At 41.0% G+C, this 15697-nt stretch overlaps 1 protein-coding gene across 15 annotated transcripts in view; it reads left to right on the forward strand.

Annotated features, from left to right (window-relative positions):
• PHACTR4 (phosphatase and actin regulator 4) overlaps positions 1-15697 on the forward strand; it is a 124137-nt gene that overhangs the window by 62283 nt on the left and 46157 nt on the right. The gene's annotated exons all lie outside the window — the stretch shown is intronic.

Genomic DNA, 15697 nt, shown 5'->3' on the forward strand with positions numbered 1-15697 from the left:
ATTGCTAAGGAATTATCTGTTAATTTCTTGCCATTACTGAAGTGCTACAGAAACTTACTTAGAATTCAGAGATATTTTACTAGTATTTTATACAACTTGGAAAATAGAATTGTTGACTTCTATAAACAGAACCACTTTTAAGAATTGACTTAAGTTTTTAGACTTGGTTATACATTTTCCAAATATGTCTCAGGCATTTTCCATTGTGCTAGTGTTTCCGTTTCTCATAAGTCAACACTTTGATATAAACTTTTCTGAAGTTGGTACTTTATATTTGAAATGTTACTGTCTAAGGGATAGCTAGAGACCAAGCTAATTGTGAGCATAGCTCAGAGTTTCAGATCTTCTATATGAAATGGTAGTCACTTGTCACTGCAAGCTCATTTTCCTAATCTTGTAGGGTTTTACGTAAGATGACAATCATAAATTAGGAAAAATAGTTTAAGTAATGTTGATTAAAGGGTCGCTTAAATAGAAGCAAAACTAGGGAAAGCCTGTGAATCATTTCTGGACATTGTAATATTTGCAAAAGATTTATACCTTCACTTTGATTTACAGAGCAACAGAAAACATGTTCAGTCCTAGGCTGCAGTTTTGTTTTTGTTTTTTGTTTTTTTTGTTGTTGTTGTTTTTCAGAAACAAAAAATATGGGTGACTTTTTTAAAAAAGCATCAAAGTGTGGAAACATAGGTAACACTCTCAAATGTTTCATAATGTAATGAGATTGTGTTTCTAAAGGTTGTGTTTTCACCCGAGAACTTCCTAGATGAAATATCCTTAGCATTTTTTTTCACGTATTACTGAAACTGAGGCACATGGATCACAAAGTTAGTCATTCAGCAACAGATTTTCAGAACCGAAGTCATGACTTGACTCACTTTACTTTGATCACTAGGGCTGTGTCTTTATCAATTCATTAACTCACTTAAAAAAGTGAAATATTTTAAAAATAGAAAAAGATATAAAGAAAAATATAAAGAATCATCTGGGACCACTACCCAGCCCCACAGATGAAATTTAGAACGTAAAGGTAAACCTTACCCTATCCTTCTCTTTATGTCTGCATTCCCTTCTGATGACATTGTGCTTCTCTGTTCCCATAATTAAATACTCTCCTATATTTGATAGATAACTCACTTTTGGGGGCCATAAATTCTCCTGTGCTTTCTACGACAAACCTTAGTTCTTTGTTAGCAAGTATAGTTAAAGGACTCAATGCTAGGCATTTATCTATGAGATGAAAATGAAAGGGCTTTGAAAAATAGTAAATTGTAAAGCAAGTACAATTTAGTGGTGAGCAGTGGTATTTATGGAGAATGCCCATCTAACATCTTTATACTGTATTTAAAAAGTTCATCTGAGTAAAGTTTGGTTTGTTTTTTGTTCTTTTTTTGAGACGGAGTTTCAGTCTTGTTGCCCAGGCTGGAGTGCAATGGCGCAATCTCTGCTCACCGCAACCTCCGCCTCTCGGTTCAAGTGATTCTCCTGCCTCAGCCTCCCAAGTAGCTGGGATTACAGGCATGCACCACCACACCTGGCTAATTTTTTTATTTTTAGTAGAGGCAACGTTTCTCTGTTGGTTAGACTGGTCTCAAACTCCCAACCTCAGGTGATCTGCCCACCTGGCCTCTCAAAGTACTGGGTTACAGGTGTGAGCCACCAAACCCCGCCAAAGTTAGGTATTTTTATGCTTCTAAAAAAAATAAGAATCAAATTCATCAATTCTTTTCCTACCAGTAGCCCTAGTAAAAGGCATTTGAGAAAGAAGAAGAAATCACTCAGGAGCCTAACTAAGGTTTTTATGTTTTCTCTGGATTTAATTTTGGGGTTTTACTTCTTATTATCTAGATAATAGGTAGTTGAATATCAGCAATTTTTATGGACTCCATTATTATGCTATTTACAATTTAGGATGTATTCTGTATGAGCACATCAGGACAAGGTTATGAAGGTTTAACATTGAAAACCTTGGCCGGGCGCGGTGGCTCAAGCCTGTAATCCCAGCACTTTGGGAGGCCGAGGCGGGTGGATCACAAGGTCAAGAGATCGAGACCATCCTGGTCAACTTGGTGAAACCCCGTCTCTACTAAAAATACAAAAAATTAGCTGGACATGGTGGCGCGTGCCTGTAATCCCAGCTACTCAGGAGGCTGAGGCAGGAGAATTGCCTGAACCCAGGAGGCGGAGGTTGCGGTGAGCCGAGATTGCGCCATTGCACTCCAGCCTGGGTAACAAGAGCAAAACTCCGTCTCAAAAAAAAAAAAAAAAGAAAAAAAGAAAACCTTGAGGACCATACCAATTCTGTTAAAGGTTTTCACCAAACAACAATTTCTTAATTTAATTTTAAAAAGCTTTATGTGGGTAGCTCTTTGGAAAATCTTACCAGATTATTTGGAAGGATACAAAGTAAATTAAAACCTAAACTATTTGTTTACTATTCTAGGCCTATAATACAGCACTTAGTTTTGAGCTTTGGAATTAATAGTACTAGGTTTGACAAGTCAACCGATGCAAAACATATGAATGAGTATATTAAATTGACTTATTATTACTTTCAGGCACTATGACTAACCGAGAGGCCCCTATGTAGATATTATTTATGTCTATGCCCTCAAGAAGGTTGTTTTCTAGTTGAGAATTTAAAATATGAAAAAGGTATCCATAATATTTGTAAAATTTTTTAAAATATTAAGGCATACTTCTTTTTTTAATTTAATTATTTTTTTTCTTTTTGAGACAGAGTTTCGCTCTTGTTACCCAGGCTGTAGTGCAATGGCACAATCTCGGCTCACCGCAACCTCTGCCTCCTGGGTTCAGGCAGTTCTCCTGCCTCGGCCTCCTGAGTAGCTGGGATTACAGGCACATGCCACCATGCCCAGCTAATTTTTTGTATTTTTAGTAGAGACGGGGTTTCACCATGTTAACCAGGATGGTCTCGATCTCTTGACCTCGTGATCCACACGCCTCGGCCTCCCAAAGTGCTGGGATTACAGGGGTGAGCCACCGCACCTGACCGTAATTTTTTTTTTTTTAGCTTACAAAAATTATTTTGTGGAAATGGGGTCTCACTGTTTTGACCAGGCTGGCCTCCAGCTCCACCCTCAATTGATCCTCCCACCTCAGGCTCCCAAAGTGCTAGGATTATAGGTGTGACCCACCGAGCCTGATCTACTCCTTTTTTTAAATTAATTGATTCCCTTGACTTATAATGAAAGCCCAGAGCTATTTACCAAAGAGCCTGCTCTCAAATAAATTACCTTTTCATGAGGACTCATATGCAAATTTGTGAGATATTATAGTCATATCCAACCAGAGTTTCTACTATAGAATCTTTCTAACAACTGGTAAACTGAGTATTTGAATGTAGATTAGGAATCTATACTGTGGTATCCATTCAAGGAAATAAGCAGTTGCTCTCATCAGTTAATTAAAAAAAAAAATTATCCTTAAATAAAATACATTCGCCAGGCGCAGTGGCTCAAGCCTGTAATCCCAGCACTTTGGGAGGCCAGGGCGGGTGGATCACGAGGTCGAGAGATCGAGACCATCCTGGTCAACATGGTGAAACCCCGTCTCTACTAAAATACAAAAAATTAGCTGGGCATGGTGGCACGTGCCTGTAATCCCAGCTACTCAGGAGGCTGAGGCAGGAGAATTACTTGAACCCAGGAGGCGGAGGTTGCGGTGAGCCAAGATCGCGCCATTACACTCTAGCCTGGGTAACAAGAGCGAAACTCCGTCTCACTAAATAAATAAGTAAGTAAATAAATAAATAAATAAATAAATAAAAATTTAAAAAATAAAATGCATTCATAAGAAGAGTGTAGATTTAACTAGATAAACATTGAAATCGGGGCAGAGTGCATTGCTTCATGTCTATAATCCCAGCACTTTAGCAGGCTGACGCAGGGGAATCACTTGAGTCCAGAAGTTTGGGACCAGCCTGGGCAACAGAGGGAGACAATGCTTCTACAAAAATAAAAATTAAGCCGAGTGTGGCAGTACTCATCTGTAGTCCCAGCTACTTAGGAGGCTTAGTTGGGAGGATTGCTTTAGCCTGGTAGGTTGAGGCTGCAGTGACTCATGGTTGCATCTCTGCACTCCAGCCTAGGTGTCAGAGGGAGACACTATCTCAAGAAAAAGAAACACAAACTTTCAAATCCCACTTTGTAGTTCTTAATAAACATAAAAATTGTTCACCAAAAATCCTTTAATTAGGCACAAGACCAAATAATTTTTTCAATTTTTTTATTTTAAAAAATATTTGTTTATTTATTTGCTTATTTGTATATTTGTTTATTTTTGAGGAGTCTTACTCTGTCGCCCAGGCTGAAATGCAGTGGCACCATCTCAGCTTACTGCAACCTCTGCTTCCCAGGTTCAAGTGATTCTCCTGTCTCAGCCTCCCCGGGAGCTGAGACTACAGATGCCTGCCACCAAGCCTGGCTAATTTTTGTATTTTTGGTAGAGACAGGGTTTTGCCGTGTTTGCCAGGTTGCTCTCAAACTCCTGACCTCAAGTGACCTGCTTGTCTTGGCTTCCCAAAGTGCTGGGATTACAGGTGTGAGCCACTTCGCTTGTGGCCAATTTAATTTTATCTGTTCATGGGATATATGGTGGATATTTTAATATGTATGATGTGATCAGATTAGAGTAATTAGCATATTCATTGTCTTCAACATTTATTGTTTATTTGTATTGGGAAGGTTGAAATCCTCCTCAGCTATTTGAAACTACATATTATTGTTAAATATAGTCATCTTGCAGTGGCATAGAACACTAGAATTTTTTCCTCCTATCTAGCTGTAATTTTATATCCTTTAACAAATCTTTCCCTAACCCTCCCTTCCCATTATCCCTCCTAGCCTCTAATACCTCTGTTGTACTTTTTATTCCTGTAGGATCAACTTTTTTTAGCTTCTATGTATGAGTGAAAATGTATGTTTAACTTCCTGTTCATAGCTTATTTCAGTGCACCCTCACCAGCACTGGCTACTTTTTGTCTTTTTGATAATAGCCTCCTAACTGGGGTGAGATGATACCTCATTGTGGTTTTGATTTGCATTTCCCTAATGATTAGTTATGTTAAGCATTTAAAAAATATATTTGACCGGGCCGAGCATGGTGACTCATCCCTGTAATCCAAGCCCTTTAGAGGCCAAGGAGGTCGGGAGTTCAAGACCAGCCTGACCAACATGGTGAAACCCCGTCTTTAAAAAATTAATTAGTTAGTTAATTAATTAAATTGTATATTTATTTATTCATTTGACCATTTTTATGTCTTCTTTTGAGAAATGTCTCTTCAGTCCTTAGTTCCATCCATGTTGCTGAGAATGATAGGATTTTATTTTTTTTTTTTTTCTTTCTTTCTTTCTTGAGACAGGGTCTTGCTCTGTCACCCAGGCTGGAGTATAGTGACACAATCACAGCTCACTGAAGTCTCAATCTCCTAGGTTCAAGTGATCCTCCCACCTCAGTCTCCCAAATAGTTGGGATTATAGGTATATGCCACCACACCTGGCTAATTTTTTTATTTTTTGAAGAAACCAGGCCTCACTATATTGTCCTTAGTGATCTCAAACTCCTAGACCTGGACTCAAGTGATTCTCCTGCCTCAGCCTCCCAAAGTGCTGGGATTACAGTTGTGTGCTAGTATACCTGGCTCATTCTTTTTTGTGGCTAAATAGTATTCCATTTTGTATATTTGTATATACAAAAAATTTGTATATTTGTATATACAAAATATACAAAATTTGTATATACAAAATTTGTATATACCACAATTTCTTTATCCATTCATCTGTTGTTCAGCACCTAGGTTGATTCCATATCTTGGCTGTTGTGAATAGTGCTACAGTAAACATGGAAGTGCAGATATTTCTTCAATATAGTGATTGCCTTTATTTTGGATATATTCCCAGTAGTAGTATTACTGGATGACATGGTAGTTCTATTTGTAGGTTTTTTTTTTTTTTTTTTTTTGAGGACCCTCCATACTGTTCCCCATAGTGGCTATACTAGTTTACATTCCCACCAATAGTGTATAGTGTTCCCTTTACTCTGCACCCTCACCAGCACTGGCTACTTTTTGTCTTTTTGATAATAGCCACCTAACTGGGGTGAGATGATACCTCATTGTGGTTTTGATTTGCATTTCCCTGATGAATAGTTATGTTGAGCATTTAAAAAATATATTTGACCACTTTTATGTCTTCTTTTGAGAAATATCTCTTCAGATCATTTGGTCTTTCCCATTTTATATTATTTAATTATTATTTTTTAAGACAGTTTCTCTATGTTGCCCAGACTGATCTTGAACTCCTGGGCTCACGTGATCCTCCCAAAGTGCTGGGATTACAAGCATGAGTCACTGTACCAGCCCTTACTAATTTTAATCAGAAGGACCAAATAATTTTAATAAACCATTTGGTTTAGAACTTTCCTTCTCTGCCTTTCCATTTACCCTCTCTAGCTTTTTTCTTTTTTGCTTCCTCATTTACCTTAATTCACTAATAACTTTTCCCCCCACTTTTCTTTTGCTTAGTAACATATTGCTATAGAAGATACTGTATGTTCTCTTTCTTACATTCCTTTTCTATCACCATTTGATTTATTTTCTCTGAAATTTAGAGTCCTTGGTTCTGACCTTCATGATAATGGAAGTAGTTTTTGGGAACATGATTTGGAAATATATTATCCCTCATCTCTACAAAATATTTAAAACTTACCCAGGTGTGGTGTTGCACATGTATAGTCCCAGTTACTCAGGAGGCTAAGATGGGGGAATCACTTGAGTCCAGGAGGTTGAGGCTTCAGTGAGCTGTGATCATGCCACTGCACTGCAGTCTGGGCAACAGAATGAGATTGTGTCTGAAAAACAAAAAGAAAGGAAAAGAAGTATATTATCACTTAGAGGCACATCCTGAGATTGGTGAATGAATAAAATTTAACATAGCTACATAACAACCATAAAACAGGAGTAAATAATAGATAGGTTAATTTAAAATAAAGTACTTCATGGGATTTTGGAGAAAAAGACTTAGTAGTATTTGGTTATCAGAATTATAAAACCATTTCTGATACCTTTCTACTGTTTATCTAACAGTAAATGCCTTCTTTTGAGAAAGAAGAAACAGGCATTCTTTTCTCAAGTAATCCAGTATTCAGGAGGAGGTGGCAATATAGGGGTCTATCATAAACTTCTTAAAGGATTCTCTATTATTATCAAATTTGGAATACCAACCAAAAATTATTGATCCATCTCTCTGCTCAGTGGATTTTCTAAATAGGCTATTGATAAGCTTTGGATCTAGGTCCCCAACCAAATCTCATGTTGAATTGTAATCCCCAATGTTGGAAGTGGGACCTGGTGGGAGGTGATGGGATCATGGAGGTAGATTTCTCACAAATGCTTTAGCACCATCCACTTAGTATTCTCCTCATGATAGTAAGTTCTCCTGAAATCTAGTCATTTAAAAGTATGTGACACCTGCCCCCTTGCTCTCTTGCTCCTGTTCTGGGCCATGTGATGTGTCTACTCCCCACTGCAGCCAGGCAGACTCTAGCATCATTCTTCCTATGCAGAATGCAGAACCATCAGCCAATTAAACCTCTTCTGTTTATAAATTACTCAGTCTCAGGTATTTCTTTTTATTTATTTATTTAGACAGAGTCTCGCTCTGTTGCCCAGGCTGAAGTGCAGAGGCATGATCTCGGCTCACTGCATCCTCTACCTCCCGGGTCCAAGTGATTCTCCTCCTGTAGGTGCCTGCCACCATGCCAGCTAATTTTTGTATTTTTAGTAGAGGTGGGGTTTCACCATATTTTCCAGACTGGTCTCAAACTCCTGACCTCAGGTGATCCTCCTACCTCTGGCCTCCCAAAGTGCTGGAATTACAGTGAAAATGGACTAATACACCTATTATCACAACCTACATATATATTTTCTCTTTCCTTTATTTTTTTATTTTATTTTATTTTATTTTATTTTTTGAGGCAGAGTAACACTCTGTTGCCCAGGCTGGAGTACAGTGGCACGATCTTGGCTTACTGCAACCTCTGCCTACTGGGTTCAGGCAATTCTCTTGCCTCAGCTTCTTAAGTAGCTGGGACTACAGACACACACCACCACACTCAGCTGTATATTTCCTCTTTCCACCTGCAAGTAAACTTTGGAAAGTTTGAAGATTTTATTCAAAGTGAATAGCTTATATTCTGGCCTTTCACTCAACCTGGAATTTTTGTATCAGAAAAGTGTGCACATTAAGTTGCTAGTGGTAAAGCAACATCACTTCTTGATACAATTATGGGCAGAAAACTATTTTTCCAGAGGTAGAATCTCAGACATACTTGTACCTGCAAGTTCAGAGAGAGACCTTCCACCTGATTATTTTCTCCTGAGTGCTTTACCCAATTCTTTCTAATTCCCAAGGGTCAGAGCTATGTAATATTTCCACAGGAAGTTGTGGGCCTTCTCTAGACAAAGCCTGCTTTGTTCATTAGTGGCAGGTTTACTTTCTGTAATTTTGCCGAAGTTTTTTGAAACAGTTCTTAAAATCCTTTAAATAATAATCTTTTAATAATAATCCTCTTTTAGAAGGCCAAAATGAATAAATACAGTAGTGTAAATACCATAAATGAATGTTCTACATTTACAATGTTCTGATATTGTGAAAAAGTTGTTTATAGCAAATCTGTTTCCAGCTAGGTGGGCTTAAAATACATTAAACCAGGCATCCCCAGACTACGGCCCGCGGGCCGCATGCGGCCCCCTGAGGCCATTTATCAGGCCCCCTGCCGCACTTCAGGAAGGGGCACCTCTTTCATTCGTGGTCAGTGAGAGGAGCACAGTATGTGGCGGCCCTCCAACGGTCTGAGGGACAGTGAACTGGCCCCCTGTGTAAAAAGTTTGGGGACGCCTGCATTAAACAGACTAAACTATTATTATGAAGCTATTTGGTACTTCTTCATAGTTAAGTATATAGACCTTGTTGAATAAAATCATACATCTTAAAATTTTAGACAAATAGGCTGGGCAGGTGGCTCATTCCTGAAATCCCAACAGTTTGGGAGGCCAAAGTGGGCAGATCACTGCTGGCCAGGCTGGCTGGAACTCCTGATCTCAGGTGATCATGGCACTGCACTCCAGCCTGGGTGGTGACAGAGTGAGACTCCGCCTCGAAAAAAAAAGAAAAGAAAAGAAAGCCGGGCGCGGTGGCTCAAGCCTGTAATCCCAGCACTTTGGGAGGCCGAGGCGGGTGGATCACAAGGTCGAGAGTTTGAGACCATCCTGGTCGACATGGTGAAACCCCGTCTCTACTAAAAATACAAAAAATCAGCTGGGCATGGTGGCGCGTGCCTGTAATCCCAGCTACTCAGGAGGCTGAGGCAGGAGAATTGCCTGAACCCAGGAGGCGGAGGTTGCGGTGAGCCGAGATCGCGCCATTGCACTCCAGCCTGGGTAACAAGAGCGAAACTCCGTCTCAAAAAAAAAAAAAAAAAGAAAAGAAAAGAAAGCCTGATAAGATGTAAAACATAGAGTTCATACAGATTAAGTAACTTTTGTTTCTTATTACCAACTCAATTAAAGGGGGGGGAAGTAAAGGGTATGTTGAAAACTGTTTTCTGTGGATTCCAATTGTCTGTGCATTACCTTGCCATCCAACATGGATGATTAAGAAGCCAGGCATGATAGCTCATGCACTTTGGGAGGCTGAGGCAGGAGGATTGCTTGAGGCCAGGAGTTCAAGACCAGCCTGGGCAACATAGCAAAACCTGATGTCTACTCAAAAAATTAGCCAGATAAGGTGGTATGTGCCTGTAGTCCTAGCTTCTCAGAGGCTGAGGCAGGAGGATTCCTTGAGCCCAGGAGTTCAAGGTTGCAGTGAGTTATGATCATGCCATTGCACTCCAGCCTGGGTGAAAGAGTGAGACACTGTCTCAAAATAAACAAACCAAAAAAACTGGCTGTGCCCAGTGCAGTAGTACATCCCTAGAGTCCCAGTGACCTGGGAGACTGAAGCAGGAGGATTGCTTTAGGCCAGGAGTTTGAGGGTGCAATATAATAAATATCTGTAGCAAATAGTTAATGAATACTTTATCTGAAGATGAAAAATGCTAAGTGGTTTTTATAAATATAATACATTTATTTAAAAATCATGGCCTGTGACCAGGCATGGTGGCTGATGCCTGTAATCCCAGCACTTTGGGAGGCTGAGGTGGGTAGATCACCTGAGGTCAAGAGTTCAAGACCAGCCTGGCCAACTTGGTGAAACTCTGTCTCTATTAAAAATACAAAAAATTAGCTCAGCATGGTGGCAGGTACCTGTAATCCGTTACCTGGGAGGCTGAGGCAGGAGAATCCTGTGAACCCGGGAGACAGAAGTTGTAGTGAGCTGAGATCACACCATTGCACTCCAGCCAGGGCAACAAGAGCGAAACTCTGTCTCAAAAATAAATAAATAAATAAATAAATAATCATTGCCAGGTGCAGTGGCTCATGCCTGTAGGCTGGGTGCATTGGCTCACGCCTGTAATCCCAGCACTTTGAGGTCAGGAGTTCAAGACCAGCCTGGCCAATATGGTGAAACCCCATCTCTACTAAAAAATTTTAAAAATTAGCCAGGCGTAGTGGTGGACACCTGTAATCCCAGCTACTCGGGAGCCTGAGGCAGGAGAATCACTTGAACCCAGGAGACAGAGGTTGCAGTGAGCTGAGATCACACCATTGCACTTCAGCCTGGGTGACAGAGCAAGACTCCATCCCCTGCAAAAAAAAAAAAAAAAAAATCACCCCTGAAATTTATATGGAACAACTAAACTTGGACTTAAAAACTTGAATTAAATATTGACTAGGAAAAATATGGTGGTTGGAAAAAAACCACTAGAACTCTGCATAATTCTTGATATAAAAGACAAGCCTATGATATTTGAGGTACTACAACTTGAATGAGGGAGTAAGTAGTTTAAATCCCAGGGCTGATTTCAGGGTATTTCTCAAACAGGAAACTCCAAACTGTAATTTGGTTATCTTCCTCTCCCAGCCTCCGCCCCCTCCAAAAAACACCAAGACTCCCAACTCTGTGACATGCTTTCCTGATGGCCTGTAGCTGCATGACTCAAAGAAAAAGGTGTTTTCTTTGGAACACAGTTATAAAACTAGAGCCAGCATCCTACACCCTGATTTCTGGCAAACAAAGGGAAACTACCTTTTTTTGTGTGTGTGCTTATAGAAAACAGAATGGGGCCATAGTCCATTTAAAATGCCATAACTAGTTTAAACAGAAACAATGGGATATCCAAATGTGACTACATGCCTATAGTTTCTCTGTCAAATTGGAAATTAGACGGAGCATTTTATAAAATCAGAGATGCTGAGAACAAAGATTTATGTGTAAATTGGCATATGAACAGTTTCAAGCTCACCTTTCTTAGTCCTTTATCAGTACAGAACAAATTTGGGTGTACTTATATCATTTTTTTAAAAAAACAGGGATGGGCCAGGCGTGGTGGCTCAAGCCTGTAATCCCAGCACTTTGGGAGGCCGAGGCGGGTGGATCACGAGGTCAAGAGATCGAGACCATCCTGGTCAATACGGTGAAACCCCGTCTCTACTAAAAATACAAAAAAGTAGCTGGGCATGGTGGCACATGCCTGTAATCCGAGCTACTCAGGAGGCTGAGGCAGGAGAATTGCCTGAACCCAGGAGGCGGAGGTTGCGGTGAGCCGAGATCGCACCATTGCACTCCAGCCTGGGTAACAAGAGCGGAAAAAAAAAAAAAAAAAAAAAAAAAAAAAACAGGGATGATTTCTAGATACCTGAATATATTTTTTTGGCTTGGTTTGTTTTTTGAGGCAGGGTCTCCCTCTGTCACCCAGGTTGGAGTACAGTGGTATGATCACACCTCACTGTAGCCTCAATTACCTGAGCTTAAGCAGTTCCCCCACCTTAACCTCCTGAGTAGCTGGGACTACAGGTGCATGCCACCATGCCCAGCTAATTGTTGTATTGGTTTTTTTGTTTGTTTGTTTGTTTTTGAGAGGGAGTCTCACTCTGTGGCCCAGGCTAGAGTGCAGTAGAGTGGTCTCAGCTCACTGCAGCCTCTGCCTTCCAAGTTCAAGAGATTCTCTTGCCTCAGCCTCCTAGGTAGCTGGGACTACTGGCATGCACCACCACACCCAGCTAATTTTTTTTGTTTGTTTTTGTATTTTTAGTAGAAACGGGGTTTTACCATGTTGACCAGGCTGGTCTCGAACTCCTGACTTGAAATGACCTGCCCACCTCAGCTTCCCAAAGTGCTGGGATTATAGGCACGAGCCACTGCACCAAGCCTAATTTTTGTGGAGATGTTGTCTCAGTATGTTGCCCAGGCTGGTCTTGAACTCCTGGGTTTAAGCAGTCCACCTACCTTGGCCTTCCATTGTGTTGGGATTACAGGCTTGAGCCACCATGCCAAGCCTATTCTTTGTTCTGTAATGTATTCATCTGTCAGTTTCTCTTTGTTTCTATTACAGTTCTAAGTAATGCAATTGAATCTTCTTGTCAAACAGAAATTCATACTAAGAAGCTTGAACTATTGTAGTGGGTTCTTGTTTTTGTTTTTAAGATGCAGGATTTTGCTATGTTGCCCAAGCTGGAGTGCCGGGGCTATTCACAGGTGCAATTATTCATATCATTATACAGCCTCAACTCGCAGACTCAAGCAATCCTCATGCCTCAGTCTCCTGAGTAACTGGGACAACAGGTGCACATCACTGTGCCCAGTGTTATTGTTATTGTAGCAGTTTTAGAGATAAATGGCTTAATTAGATTTAGTCAGCCAATGCTATGAAGGACTTATGCATTCCTTTTTTTGAGACGGACTAATTTGTTGCTCAGGCTAAAATACAGTGGCATGGTCACAACTCACTACAGCCTCAACCTGCTAGGATCAAAGCATCCTACTGCCCCAGCCTCCCGAGTAACTAAGACTATAGGGAAGCACCACACCTGGCTATGTTTTTATACCTGGCTATGTTTTTTTTTTGTTGTTGTTTGTTTGTTTTTTGTTTTTTGTGGGTTTTTTTTTAGATGGCGTCTCACTCTGTCATCCAGTCTGGAGTGCATTGGCATGATCTCAGCTCACTGTAACCTCCACCCCACCCAGTTCTAGCAATTCTCCTGCCTCAGCCTCCCAAGTAGCTGGGATTACAGGCACCTGCCACCGTACCCAGCTAATTTTTGTATTTTTAGTAGGAACAGGATTCACCGTCTTGGCCAGTCTGGTCTTGAACTTTTGACCTCGTGATCCACTCACCTTAGCCTCCTGAAGTGCTGGGATTATAGGTGTGAGCCACTGCGCCCAGCTATTATTTTACTATTTTTGTAAAATATATAACACAAGATCTCCTATGTTGCTCAGGCTGATCTTGAACTCCTGGGCTCAAGAGATCCCCACCACCTCAGCCTCCCAGAAGGCTGAGATTAAAAGCATGAGCCACCATGCCTGGCAAATGTATGCATTCTTTAAAACTCCATCAGCCGAGCGTGGTGGCTCACACCTGTAATCCCAGCACTTTGGAAGGCCGAGGTGGGAGGATCACAAGGGCAGGAGTTCGAGACCAGCCTGACCAACGTGGTGAAACCCCGTCTCTACTAAAAATACAAAAGTTAGCTGGGGTGATGGCACATGCCTGTAATCCCAGCTACTCAGGAGGCTGAGACAGGAGAATCACTTGAACCCAGGAGGCACAGGTTGCAGTGAGCCGAGATCACACCACTGCACTCTAGCCTGGGCAACATAGCAAGACCCCATATATAAAAAAAAAAAAAAAAAACTCTTCATTGTACACCTAAAACACTTTTATTACCTGGTATATTTTAGATCATGAAATTTGGTTTCTAGCTCCTTTAGCACAGTATTATACTCGTGGCAAACTAAGAGAATATACTTAAAAGAATGCTTAGAATCCAGATTACAGTTGACCTTTAAACAACACAGGTTCCAAAAGCATGGGTTCACTTATGTGTGGATGCTTTTCCATAAATGTATTACCAAATTGTTTGGAGATTTACAACAATTTGAAAAAAACTCACAGACAGGCCAGATGTGGTGATTTTTTTTTTTTTCTGTAATCCCAGTACTTTGGTAATCTTAGGCAAGAGGATTACTTGAGGCCAGGAGTTCAGGGTTGACCCTGGCAACACAGTGAAACCTCATCTCTACAAAAAATTTAAAAATTAGCCAGGTGTGGTGGGACATGCCTGTTGTCCCAGCTACTAGGACAGCTGAGCTGGGAGGATTGCTTGATCCCCCCAGGAGTTGGAGGCTACAGTGAGTTCTGATCTTGCCACTGCATTCCAGCCTGGGCAAGAGTGAGATGCTGTCTCAAAAATTTGAAAAAGAGGCCGGACGTTGGCTTATGCCTGTAATTCCAGCACTCTGGGAGGCCAAGGTGAGTGGATCACTTGAGGTCAAGAGTTTGAGACCAGCCTGACCAACTGTCAAAACCCCATCTCTGCTAAAATTAGCTGGGTGTAGTGGTGCACACCTGTAGTCCCAACTACTCAGGAGGCTGAGGCAGAAGAATCATTTGAACCCAGGAGGTGGAGGTTGCAGTGAACCAAGATTGTGCCAGTGAACTCCAGCCTGGGCAACAGAGCCAGACTTCATCTCAAAAAAATTTTTTTTTTTAGAAAAGGAAAAAAATCGGCCGGGCGCGGTGGCTCAAGCCTGTAATCCCAGCACTTTGGGAGGCCGAGGCGGGTGGATCACGAGGTCGAAAGATCGAGACCATCTTGGTCAACATGGTGAAACCCCGTCTCTACTAAAAATACAAAAAACTAGCTGGGCGTGGTGGCGTGTGCCTGTAATCCCAGCTACTTAGGAGGCTGAGGCAGGAGAATTGCCTGAGCCCAGGAGGCGGAGGTTGCGGTGAGCCGAGATTGCGCCATTGCACTCCAGCCTGGGTAACAAGAGCGAAAACTCCATCTCCAAAAAAAAAAAAAAAAGAAAAGAAAAGAAAAGGAAAAAAATCTCTCAGACAAACCATGTAACCTAGAAATACTGAAAAAACTACAAAAAGATATGTCATGAATCCATAAAACATAGGTAGATATTAGTCTATTTTATCATTTACTATCATAAAATATTCACAACTCTATTATAAAAAGTTAAAATTTATGAAAACATATACACACAACTACTTGGCCCCATTTGCAATCAAGAAAAAAAGTAAACAAATATAAAGTTGCTCTATTAAATTATAACTGCCCAAAATGAATAGGCCAGGCATGGTAGCTCATGCATGTAATCCCAGTACTTTGGGAGGCCAAGGCCGGAGGATTCCATGAACCAGGAGTTTGAGACCAGCCTGGGTAACTAGAGACACCTTGTCTCTACAAAAAGTAAAAATTAGCCAAGTGTAGTGCTATGCACCTGTGGTCCCACTACTCAGGAAACTGAAAAGGGATGATCTCTTGAGCCTGGGAGTTAAAGTCTGCAGTGATCCAAGATCATAACATGGTACTACAGCCTAGGGGACAAAGCTAGATTCTGTCTCAAAAATAAAGGCCAGGCATGGTGACTCACACCTGTAATCCCAGCACTTTGGGAGGCTGAGGCGGGTAGATCACCTGAGGTCAGGAATTCAAGACCAGCCTTGCCAGTATGGTGAAACCCCATCTCTACTAAAAATACAAATATTAGCTGGGCATGGT

Source organism: Saimiri boliviensis, chromosome 11 (genome assembly GCF_048565385.1).
Source record: "Saimiri boliviensis isolate mSaiBol1 chromosome 11, mSaiBol1.pri, whole genome shotgun sequence".
NCBI classification, from domain to species: domain Eukaryota; kingdom Metazoa; phylum Chordata; class Mammalia; order Primates; family Cebidae; genus Saimiri; species Saimiri boliviensis.